Source organism: Eptatretus burgeri, chromosome 9 (assembly GCF_056783735.1).
Source record: "Eptatretus burgeri isolate ZD-2024b chromosome 9, Ebu_testis_v1, whole genome shotgun sequence".
Taxonomy (NCBI): Eukaryota; Metazoa; Chordata; class Myxini; order Myxiniformes; family Myxinidae; genus Eptatretus; species Eptatretus burgeri.
This window is the reverse complement of record NC_140969.1, coordinates 96,316,322-96,329,451: the sequence shown is the minus strand read 5'-3', so window position 1 is coordinate 96,329,451 and position 13,130 is coordinate 96,316,322. Positions and strand designations below refer to the sequence as shown.

General features: G+C 42.6%; 1 protein-coding gene across 2 annotated transcripts in view; it reads left to right on the top strand.

Annotated features, from left to right (window-relative positions):
- Positions 1 to 13,130, top strand: part of EPB41L4A (erythrocyte membrane protein band 4.1 like 4A) — an 85,982-nt gene that overhangs the window by 13,305 nt on the left and 59,547 nt on the right. The gene's annotated exons all lie outside the window — the stretch shown is intronic.

Below are 13,130 nucleotides of genomic sequence, written 5' to 3'. Positions count from 1 at the left end.
GTCATGCAATATTCAGGTGAGAAGCAAAAGCAATACAACCGAATATGATTATTATTTACAGTCACTTACTCAGTTCTATCTTGTCGGACACGGCGCCACCAACATTCACTCAAAAGCAAAGGAATGGCCACCCCCAAAGATGGGAGTGGCAGACAGGGTCCGTGGAACTTTATAACGCGGGACCTGGAGGACCGAACGGGTCCCACGAGACCGTGGCAGGTTACCTTCCCCCCTCGGTGGTCGGTGAGTCGCGTCGCCCCGTCCCCACGGCAGCTAGCGTGGCTGTGCCTGATCCCAGGCTTCTCGCGTGGCCGGCGAGCTCCCTCCGGCGCTCCTCGCACGGACACGCAGGTTCGCGCCACCCGGCCGGCAGAGCTGTGCCTCCAGTCTGCGTCTCCGGTGCGTCGCCCGGACTTTCTACCATCCCACGCCTCCAACGAACAGGTCGCTCCACAGGACCAAAAGCGCATGAACCACAGGACCAAGAGCCAGGAGAGCGATGAACCACCCGACGGCAAAACCACCAAAGACTTGACGACCACCACACGAAAGACAAGACCTCGCATCTCGTGCGGCCTTATATAACTCGGGGCTCCGCCCTTCGCCCCTCCCCGCTTTTGGCTCCACCCTCCTTCGAGCCTTTTCGAGAAGTTTCTTGAAAAGGGGCGTTTCTCAACTCCGACCGCCTCACTCCTCGTATCCACCAATCGCGAGCGAGCCGCCTCGCCCTTCTCGTCACACCAGCCTCGGAGAAAAAAAGGCGGGAGAAACCCACACGCACCATTGGAGGTTTCTTTTCCTCGTTCTTGTACGCCCACATTCTCGGACCCCTTTTGAATGCGGAAAGGGTCTTCGCGTGGTCTGTGGAGGATGGCGTTTGCAAGCTGGCGTAGTGGCGAAGATGGTTAAATGGTGGTGGTGTTGTTGTGGTGATTGTAGCGTGGTTGGCGTTGTGGCGTAGTTGGTGGTGGTTGTTGTAATGGTGGGCAAGATATGTCGGTTCAAAATAACGATAGAGAAAGAAAAACCTACCTCAAAGGATCACAGCCCTGTGACACAAATTATCCCATTAAACAACGGTGGGGAAATCTAACTGAACACAGACTTATCAATCTTACTGAACTAAGGAACCTTTATGGTGTTCTGCGAATTTCCAGAGCCGTAACAGTATTGTTCCAAAATCTCGAACCTTATACTTTATTTATTTATTTATTTATTTATTTATTTTTACACAGATGAGGTCCTATAAATTATCATTTTGGAACCTTGTAGGATAGCGTAGTACAAAGGGCAGTGAGACTGAATAGCAGTGCAGCAAACAGAAGTGACATTTACAGCTTATAGCTTAAATGGCTGCATGACATGCCGGAAGGAATAGGTTTTTCCATTCCCGAGACATGCATCTCTTAGTCTATCTTTTTTCTCTTTTTATGAGGTACCCCCGTTTTATAGGATTGTCCATGGTACACGATGTGTAGGAAGGAATAGTTTTCCATTCCATGGACATGCATCTTTTTATTATATATATATATACATATATATACATATATATATATAATTTTTTGTATTCAGTTTTGAGGCTTGTATAAGAGCTAACACACAGAACATACAATAAGGGGAGCAGAGGAGGAGTGTGTGGGTGGGGGGGTTCGGAGAGGGAAGCACAAAACATTGGGGACCATAGAGATTAAGAGATATGTGGAAGGGTGAGGGATGGGGTGGGGTACATGGGGTAAACAAGATGGACACGACAGGGACTTTTAGGTCCTTACACGACAGGGACTTTCAGGAAGGAAATGGATAAGGAAGGCCTTATCGTGGGAGATGCCAATGATCCTCAATACCTTGGTTTCTCGGCATGAAGCCAAGAAAGGTGGGAGGCGGGAGCATCAGCCCAGAGGGGACACCATCAGGCTGTGGATAAAAGCTTTGTATGTGGTCAGGAGCTCAGGTGTGCCAAGTAAGGACTTTGCATGACTGAGGATGCCCAGTCGGCGACTGGCTTTGGAGGCCAGCTTGGAAATTCCCAGGAAATGCCTTTCCCAGGAAAGATCATGGCAGATAATGAGACCGAGCTTGAATGAAAGGACTTCTTCAAGAGGGTTGTTGAGAAAGTAGATGGGGGTTGGTTCCAGACAGTCCTTTCGGAGAGACATAGTGAGAATGTGAGATTTATCAGGATTGAAAGGTATGTTCCACATGTTGATGAATATGTACGTGGGAGTACAAAGGATGGAATAAAAGTTTAACAATTTTTGCATATGCATGATGTGGATGGCTCATGAGTTTCCAAGATTATGTTTTTACCTCTTCATGGAATCTGCCATGAGAGTTAAAAAGCAAATTTCGTTCGTGTTTCATTCTTTTCCTCATTCATTCCGAATGGAGCCCAATTCTGTGATCACTGCACCGTTGATTGGGATGGGAATAGACGGTGACTTGTGATCCTTCAGTGGTTCCCACCTCAAGTGGGCTGATAATGGTGTATTCTCCGCTTCGTTTCTGAACCTTGAGCATCGGGTTGTCGATTTATCTGCCTGTGCCGAAGGCATTGAGAATGATTGGTGCTTATCAGGGTGACACATATCATGGTTGACCAGCTGCTCACCCCCTGAGAACGGTTTCCATGCCAACTGATTCAAGGGAACAAAATAGTTTGCTGCCCTCCAGGCAACTCTGTGCAAAGAGACAAAGCCTGGCTTCTCATGGTCAGTGCCTGGACCTGGGCCAACAAGACTACATTCCTCATCTTGTCATAAACCCTCCATTTCGTTTGAACCTTCCTCTGACTACCTTTCATCAACTTCTTACATCTGAGAAACATCAGTATTTTGAATCACAAGGTTCAGACAATGGTGAACAATAATGTTCATGATTGAGGCTTGAAGTACCCGTGTGGTTGAGGTACCTTCATGTATTTGTACTACAGACCATGCCAAGAGAGACATAGATTCAATGGGGGTTGAGAGTATGTATCAAGAAGGAACAATGGAGAGAAAAGAACAAAAAAACAAGAGGTTGGTGGGGGTGGGTGGGGGGGATGGGGGCAGTGTTGTGGTGTAATTCCAATAAATCACATGCCACCACCACCAGGAAAATAGAACATCCACCCATGACCTTTTGCTTCAATTTCTGACTTCTGTGACAAACTTTTCTCATCATTAAAACGTCCGACTTTCGACATGCAATGTTTTTGTGGCTCAATCCCAACACAACCCACAATGGTTGTGGTAAAGTGAACTGTTCTTTATAGGCCTGCGTGACATGTGATTCTGGATCGTGAAGATTTCTACTGATGCAAAGGATTGGTGAATGAAAGGGTTTTGGCAAAAACCAATCTTTCATTTTATAAAACCCTTCCTCATTTGATTAATCGAAGCGATGTCACAATTGCTTCTGATTACTATTATTACCTCCGCCACCGAAGGTGGATGGAGGTTGTTTTTATCCCTGTCTCTCTGTCTGCGGGCAGGTTATCTCAAAGTTAAGAACGGATTCAGACCATATATCGTGGACAGTTTGGGTGGGTATGTGCCAAGGACAAACTGATTTGATCTTCGTGAAGATCTGGATCCGGAAACTAGAATTTTAAAATTTATTAAGTGATTATTCACCAATGAGGGCTGGGGGCCAAAATGATATGTGGCATGATATTTCAAAAAGTTGCAGATGGATTATGACAAAAGTAGTTGAGTGAATTGGGTATTTGATGACAAGCCGATTCGATTTTGGTTCAGTCCGGGTGCAAATCTGGCCTATAATTGGGATACAAAATGTAAACTTCTGCCTGGCGGAGGATGCACTCTACCGAGTGCCATTCTAGTTGCATTTTTTTTTCCAAGGTTAGTTTGCAAGTCTCTCCATCTTGGTAGCTCATTATGTCGGACCAATGCTTTTATATATATATATATATATATATATATATATATATATATATATATATATATATATATATATATATATATATAACATTTCAGCAATGTACTGAATGTTGCTCTATTGTTATCACCCCCCCCTCCTCCCTCTCCCCCCACCCCATCCCTGAAATAATATTTGGCCTTGGATGCAGTTTTAAGGCAAACCCATCATTTAGGTTTAAAAAGATTTTTGCAATTTTAAGCAGCTTCCACTTCTTTGATTTGCTATCAACCTGACTTATTTCCACCAGTAGTGATCAAAGGAAAGTGAGGAAAGATTGGGAAAGTGAGATGGGGGAAGTCTCATTGTTAATCCTCCTTGGATGAAGCAGAGGATGTCACTTCCTGAAAAACGCTGAGGCTTCAATTGTCCGAGCTTCACCATGCGACAGCCTGTTTACCCAAGACGAGGCACATCTTTTATTTATTTATTTATTTATTTATTTATTTTCAACGCCTGTAATCATGTTTATCTCTTCTTTTTCACTTTCTTCACTCACTGCTTGCATCATGGCTTGAAATTGTAGGAATCCAATGATCACCAAATCCTCCTCACTTTGGAGAGAAGTTTCCTGAATTTGATCACTCGATGTTTCGGAAACGATACATGTCTCAAAGGATGTAATGTCAGATAAGCAAAACTCCTGCAGGGCAAGTCCAAGAGAAAGTCCCCTCAGATGGCAGAATTTCATATTCATGCTACGGCTGTACTTTCAATGAGATTTTCATGTCTTAACGTGAAATTTATTTTGTTGGTATCTCCCGTGGTGAGGCTGAGTCTTTGGGCCTCTCACTCTCTCACCGCAGGCAGGTCGATGGTCTTTCTATCTTCCACCGTCTCCTCTCCGGTCTCACCCTCCCCCCCTGCTCTGTCTGCACTATGTTTCCCCCCCCCCCCTTCCCCCATATTTTCACAGGGCGCTTAAGGTCTGCCCGCAACCCCCTTCTGATAAAACTACCAAAATCATGAATCGCTGCTCACCTTCATTCTTTCATTCCTCTTTTTTTTCCCCACCTTTGGAATAAACTCCCTCACTCTCTTCAATTCCATTCTTCCCTCCAGGCCTTCAAAACAGCTGTTCACCACCGCCTCTTATCTTCCCCCATCCAAAACCACAATCTTATCTACCCCCGTTAATCCACCCCAAACCCACCTTGTTCAAATTCCCTGCTTTCCTTCCTGAAAGTCCTATAATGTCCATCTTGTATACCCTGTGTTCCCCACCCCATCCCTCTCCCTTCCACATATCTCCTAATGTCTCTGTCCCCACTGTTTTGTCCTTCCCTCTCCCACCCTTCTTGTGGGAGAGTAAAGAAAGTTTACTCTCCTTCTTCTTGAGTTTCTTCTTGAAAAGAAAGAGAGTTTCTTCTTGAAAGAAAATAGCAAAGTCATAGGTTTCAGGTGTGAAATCGCTAAACCAATTTACATATATGCAAATTAGGTGTTATGTATGGGACAATTTGAAATGGTGATGTTGTAAGTTAAACCAAACTTTACAACAATTGTTTTTTTTTACATGGACATGAATACTCTACCATGCCCTTTCAATACACAAGAAAATTGTTCACTTCATTTTGCAAATTAGGCCTGTTCTTTATAAGCGATCTCCCATACGTAACACTTTTCCATGGATTTTTTTAGGATTACACCAAAAGCTCTGAAAAATTTTAATGCCATTTTCAGAAGTTCTAATCCATCATGTATTGGTCATATATCCTGTATTTCTAGCTTAAAATATAAGTCAGTAATTGGTTCACAAGTAATTAATAAATGTTACGTATGGGACATTGCTTGCAAAGTCTGTGGGAAAGACTACTTCAACATCTCCAACATTTGACCACTACTTTGGCCCGTCAACTTATTGGGCATTCATGTATTTTCATGAGACCTGTCCTTCACACATGGTTCAGGTTATGGCAGACTAAGCAATATGGGATCATTCCATTTGTAAGGAGGTGTCACCTCCTCTTGAAGAATAAATGAGTTTTTGTTTATATGTATTTCCCTTTTACACAAAATTTAATACCTTCTTCTATTCCCTTGTGCAAGTGGAAGTAGTCTATTAAAACTACGTTTCCATATTTGTTATTGTCGCGGTGCTGGCGGTTAAGGTTAACACCGCCAGCCCGGATAGCCGAGTGGTTTTCCTTCGGAGGCGGACACGTTGATCCTCAGAGATTATAACGCCCGTGGGAGGGGTGGGACGCGGCATTGGTGGAGTGACGGAGGCACGAGGAAGCACAGCACAGGGGGGGTTGATACTCGAACCCCATGACAAATACATGGACACATCAACTTAAAATAAATGTGGGAATTTAATGACAATAGAAATATTTACAAGGGGAGAATGCAAAATGTAATAATAAATGTGAGATAAATTAAACCGAAAGTCAAGGCACCTCTATATACAGACTTAATTACAGACAAGGGGAAAACGAACAAAAAGCAAATCCTCCCTTTATTCTGGTAATGAGCTTAGTCCAGAGATAGTCTTTATGGAACTTGGAATCGAGGCGCTTCGGCCTGCACGTGTGGACGCGTGCAAAATGGCGCCAAGTTCTCTCACAGCGGGAATGTTCGTCAGGCAATTCGTGAGCGGTATTCAACACCAAGGCTCACTGACCGTCATGCATCTTCTTCGTCTATCGCACTTGCCGACATGCGGCACTCTGCAGAATGGTGCCGTCCCCTTCGGCGACATGCACGAGACTCGGGGTCCGTCTCTCATGACCCAACCAAGAGCCAATGGCTGGCATCTTGCTCAGTACGTGAGCCAATTCTCCTCAGCACGGATAGGAAAATCGTGCCGTCTTCTTCATGCCTCAAAGGAAAGCCAGCCATAAAGCCCTGTTCTTGCAGCAATCTCCGAGCTACGTTCTCTCTCAACCACATGCGTCCCTCACTCTGCACTAGTGCGTTCCTCCTCTTCTCTCTTTGACGTCACACCGAACAACCATTCCACCTCCGGGGCGTGGCTTTCTCGCACGATACCCAGGAAGGCGGGGCCTCTGCCTGCTCGGTATGCTTGGCTCGCTTGTAAATGCAAAAACTTGGGAATCGGTCATGGAGGCAATCACATACTGGGGAAACTTATCCTAATTCCTATCTAATTAACACGGCACCATCCCCATGTGGTGACACGTAATACTTAAACTCACAGTTTCCCTACTTAATTGCATTGAGATGTCTCTGACGTGTCAATGGACCAAACAACTCCATTCAATCCTAACTTTCCGATGAAATTCCTCCATCTACCCCCACAACCGTAACAATATTTTCAGTCGAGTTGATAAATGTTTACATTTACATATAATTACTTCTATCGAATGTACAAAAGCCCCGAGGTCCTGAGACGAATCGAAACAAAAATCTACATGAGTCTGAAAAAAAATTAATTACCAACAAATTACTCGATGCAAATTATTTTGTTTATTTTCATTCCTTGTACACACACTAAAACAGATCTGTCCTGTGTGTCCTGTCCGGGTTTAATCGTTGTATGCAGTACATTTTTGTGCATGTCCGCAATAAAGTTGTGCATTTCATTTTCTTCAGAAGTACTTGCATTCCATGCTTTATATGATTCTAATTTTAAATCATTTTATATTTTTAACACTTAATAACCAGATGATCACTTTGTTTCCGATCCTACTTCATGAATTGCTGAGTTTCTAATAGTTAAATGTTGGATCTTTGTGTCAAAATATGCTCAAGCTTGTTGATTGTGTTATGAAGGGCAATTTACACCAACAATGAAGATAACGCATGTAAAGCCAATGGAGAATTGTGTCCCATACGTAAGTTGTCCTTCGTTAACAATAATTAATATGTCTTTACTATTGTGTATCTTTTTCTGTAAGAGAATTTGTGATGAGTTACGCAAGTGCTTCAACTTTCTCCACACTGAAAATTCTGGTGAATGATAAAATACTTTCAGAGAACTTTGAATTTGAGCGTATTTCTTTGAAAAAGCGTGTTTCTTGTAGTCCCATACGTAACGCATCATATTTTCTTTAATTGCATGATCATCTCAAGGACTAATGACATATAAATTATTGTGGGTATTCTCCTTGCAGATATTAGAATATAAATTACTGAAATCAATGATTATCTTGATTGCTTTTCAGAGGGTTAAACTTTCTGAATGTCCCATACGTAGCGTGCGTGAATTCTTGGACTTTCCCTGCCGCAAACGGAGAGAGACATCCACATGAATCTGAACCTCCACCCCAAAGTATCATTGTGCAATGGTCACATAGATTTTCAGTAATTAATACCAACAAAAAGGGGAGATAATGAACAATCAGTGGAGTGGAGTGGGAGACGTTGCTCTCTTAAGTACTTCCTAGTGACTCACAACAAACTCTTGTCCTTGAGGAATTGATTCCAACTTTAAGTGGATTTGTTTGCTTGTTTTTTGTATACAAAGTTGAGGCTTGTGGATTAGCTCAACCATAGAACGGACCAGGAAATATCAGAACAAAAGGAAGAGTAGAAAGAGAGATGAGGGGCGGGGGGAGGGAGACACAAAAACACTATGGATGAGGGACAAAATAGCCGGAGACTTGGACAAATAAGGGATGTAGACAAGATGGATACAGCGACAAACTCTCAGGAAGGAAGAAATGGAAACTTGGAAAGAGGGGGGATTGGGTGTGGTTAATGGGGTCGAAATGATCATACTTTTGGATTGGGATTATCTGAGATTGTGTTGGCTTGAAGACCTGAAGAGAAACATGAGATTGAAGAGAATGTGGACAAGCATGAAAAAAAGAAGGAACAAATGAGTGGAGGTGAGCAGTGATCCTGGATTTAGGTAGTTTCGTCAGAAGGGGGTTGATGGTGAACCGTGTGTGTCCTGCGAAACCTGTGGGGGACAATGCCCAAGAAAGAACAGAAGGTGCAAGACCAGAAAGGAGGTGGTAGAAGACAGAGACCTCTGACCTGTCTGCGATATGAAACAGATAGGCCCTGTTCATTCGATTAGACGGTTTAAAACCTGACCTTGCATTCAACGATGTTACTGTATTTAACTATTTGATAGATACCGTGTGTGTGTGTGTGTGTGTGTGTGTGTGTGTGTGTGTGTGTGTGTGTGTGTGTGTGTGTGTGTGTGTGTGTGTGTGTGTGTGTGTGTGTGTGTGTGTGTGTGTGTGTGTGTGTGTGTGTGTGTGTGTGTGTATACATATATGTTATACATATATGATATACATATATGATATACATATATGATATATATATATATACATATATACTGTATATGTATATATAATACACTACCGGTCAAACGGTTAAGAACACCCCCATTTTTCCAGTTTTTACTGAAATTTAAGCAGTTCAAGTCCAGTGAATAACCTGAAATGGTACAAAGCTAAGCGGTAAACTGCCAGAGGTTAAAAAAAATAAAAGTTTAGGTTACCAAAAACTGAAAAATGATGTACATTTCAGAATTGTTAAAACAGGCCCTTTTCAGGGAACAAGTAATGGGTTAGCAACTGCAGCTGTTCTGCAGCAATGGAAGTAAATTAAGCCTTGAAAGTTGATGCAAGCAATTCCTACAGGTGTCCCAACTTTTGTTGATTAGTTACAAACCCTCTGTCTGTATAAAAGCAGTGTTGGGATAGACTGTGTTGCGACACCCTCTGAAGCATTATTTGGACAATATTGCATTACAGGAAGAAATATTGCTATCATAATGGTGAGAAAAAGACAATTAACAAAGGAACACAGACAGATCATTAGAAACCTTAAAAGTGTAGGTCTTTTCTTTAGAGAAAGCAAGCCAAAGTGTCAATGAGTACAGTTTCCTGCACCATCAAAAGGCACTTGGAAACTGGAGGAAACTCTGACAGGAAGAGGTCTGGCAGATCCAAAGCCACAACACAATCAGAAGACAAGTTTCTGAGAATCAACAGCTTGCATGATAGGCGGCTCACAGGACAGCCGCTTCAAGCACAGCTTAACACTGGTCGAAGTAAGGAAGTCTCAGTTTCAAATGTGAAGAGAAGACTTCGAGCTGCAGGTTTGACGGGTCTAGTGGCAGTAAGAAAGCCATTGCTAAGATGGCAAAATAAGAAAAAGAAGCTTTCCTGGACCATGAAGTGAACTACTGCAAACTGGAAGAAGGTCTTATGGACTGATGAATCAAAATTTGAAATCTTCGGTTCATCATGCAGGGTTTGTGTATACTGTTGACTAGGCAAAAGGATGGTTCCTCAGTGTGTGACACCAACTGTCAAACATGGAGGAGGAAGCGTGATGATCTGGGGCTCTTTTGCTGGATCTAGAGTCGGCGACTTGCACAGAGTGACTGGCACCCTGCACCAAAAGGGATACCACAGCATTTTGCAGTGCCATGCAACACCCTCTGGTCTATGCCTAGTTGGTCAGTGGTTCATCCTACAGCAAGATAACAGCCTGGAGGTATGTTTTGGGTCATGTCAGAACTACCTTGGAAGAAAAGAACAAGACGGTAGGCTTCAAATCATGGAATGGCCAGTGCAGTCTCCAGACGTAAAGTCCATCGAGCTGGTTTGGGATGAACTGGACAGAATGTTGAAAGCAAAGCAACCTACAAGGGCAACACATTTGTGGGAACTTCTGCAACAGTGTTGGGAAGAACTTTCCGAACAATATTTGATTTCCACTGTAGAAAGAATGCCACGAGTATGTTCGGCTGTTGTATCTGCAAAAGGTGGCTACTTTGATGAGTCAAAAATTTCGATTACATTTTGTTCAACAATACGATTCCATGATTTTTTTTGTCTGCAATTGTTTATTTGTTCGATGCTTTTATTTCAAGTTACATTGAAACATTAAACTGCTTAAATTTCAGTAAAAACTGGAAAAATGGGGATGTTATAAAACTTTTGACCGGGAGTGTATGTATTTACACACACACATATATATATATATATATATATATATATATATATATATATATATATATATATATATATATATATATATATATATATAATGTTTTTTTGTTCTTCCCCTAGTGTTGATTTGAAAACCTCAGTTGTAGCATCACTAGTGAAGAATCAAGTCTGGTGTTGGCTTAACGGTTAAGGTGACTGGCTTAAGATCTCAGAGTCTTCAGTTCAAGCCCCTGTCACCCTTTGAATTTACACCAGGAGGGTTGACTCAGCCTATCATCCTTCCAAGGTCGGCAAAATGATGACAAACTTACTGGTAGTAGGAGCACTGCATCAGCGGCACAGCCACACCCCCAGGAAATTATGCAGCCAAGTAGCCACAGGCTGCATATGAATAAATAAATAAAGGTGAAGAATCAATGAAGTTGCTGAAATTTGACTTTCTAACTATAAATTGAAGTTCACAGAAGAACTTAAAGACAGAAACTGGTTGATTCATTGAATAGCAATCCATTTAGATCCTAAAATACCATTGATCTTTTCCCTTTGCCCCACATATTGTAATGATCGATTTATTTTTATTTATTTATTTGTTTTTCTTTACACATGACCTGTTGTTTGGGGTTTCTATAATACAGTGGCTTGTTTCCATCGTTTGGAGTTGAGAAAATATTTTTGCTTGAACCAACGGCGCGTGAATTCCCAGGTACAGACTGCAACGGCCAAATAATCTGCAGCTCAGCATAATAAATATATAAATGTGCAATTTACAGTAAGTAGCCATTTCCAAGTTTCAAATCTTGATCTCCCCTTTTCTTCTTCTTCGTCTTCTTCTTTTTCTTCTGTGGGCCACAATTATTCGCACGTTCTTGTGGGGTTGACCTGGGGAAAGTTTTGGTCAAGTCTTTCACAAACTGGCTGTCCAGGCCTGACGTTCGACTAATGTTGGGGTAGGAATTTGTAATTTGTTCAGGATGCCGGCGATGGCTCACCTACTCTTCGCCACTGACACCATCGGATCTTTAACGTCCACCAACTAATGTTGGCAGATGGGACGCCAGTTCAATGTCCATCCAAAGGACGGCACACACATTGAATCACCCAGTGTATGAAATGCCAGGAAGACAGTTTGTCGCTTGGTTGGTGTTGAAATCCAGGTTGCATGGCTTGGAGACGAGCGTGTGTGCCTCTAGGCCATCCTGTCAGCCCACGTGTTTTCCGCACGATGTTCCTCAAGGTAACCGAGCCGCATGCTGCGTTATCTTCCCAAGTCATTCTCCCCGAAGCACTTTGTCCAGTAAATGGCCACATTGAAAGGTGAAACAAGCAATAAATGGTTAAAACAGCTTGAAGATGGACATTGCTTGTTTGAAGTGTTGCTGAAAATCCTCAACATAAATATTCTTGAACAAGATAATCGTTGATGGTAACACTCGTATTTCAGGTTGTCGTGGTGTTCCTCCAGCTCTCCTTTAGTATTATCTGCCTGCATTGCATGATTACACCTTGTCCCCCCCACAAGCAAGGTGTGGGCTGGCACCTTAATGTAGACCATACTGGGCAAATTGAATTTGCCTGTTTAATGTTCCTATCCTGACACATGGATCATGACTCTAGGATCTTGGGTTCAAATCCTGTGTACTGTTTTGATTTGTCGATTGTCTACAAATATATATTTGTAGTTAATGTAAAAGTACATTGCCTTTTCACGTCCTTGTCCTGCATATACTATATGTACAAGTTTCTCTTCAAGCCTTAGATAACAGTAGGATAAACAATCTGGTAAATATTTTCAAGTGTTTGTGCATTTGTACGTTATTCTTTCACAGCCGAACTGTACCACCTAGGGGCCCCAAATTGTGGGTGAAGGTACATCGGAATCTGGGCAAGGTTGTGAGCTACTACACGTTGACCTTGCCATTTGTAGCACAGGAGGAACCCTCTAGACCTTGCCTCCCATCATGGGAGGGTAGCACAGAGGAAACCATTTCTCTCTAAGAAGAACATTGCTGCCTGTCTCAAGATCATCAAAGACCACCTGGATGATCCAAAAGGCTATTGGAAGAATGTTCTGTGGACGGATGAGTTGAAAGTGGAACTTAATGGTTTAAAATGAGAAATGTTATGTTTGGCAAAAACCAAACACTGTATTCCAACATAAGAACCTTATCCCAACCATGAAGCATGGTGGTGGGAGTATCATGGTTTGGGGCTGCTTTACTGGCTCAGTACCTAGACAGCTTGCCATCATTGACAGAGGCATGAATTCTGGGTTGTTCCAGCAAATTCTACAGGAGAATGTTAAGGTATCCATCGGTGACTTGAAGCCCAACA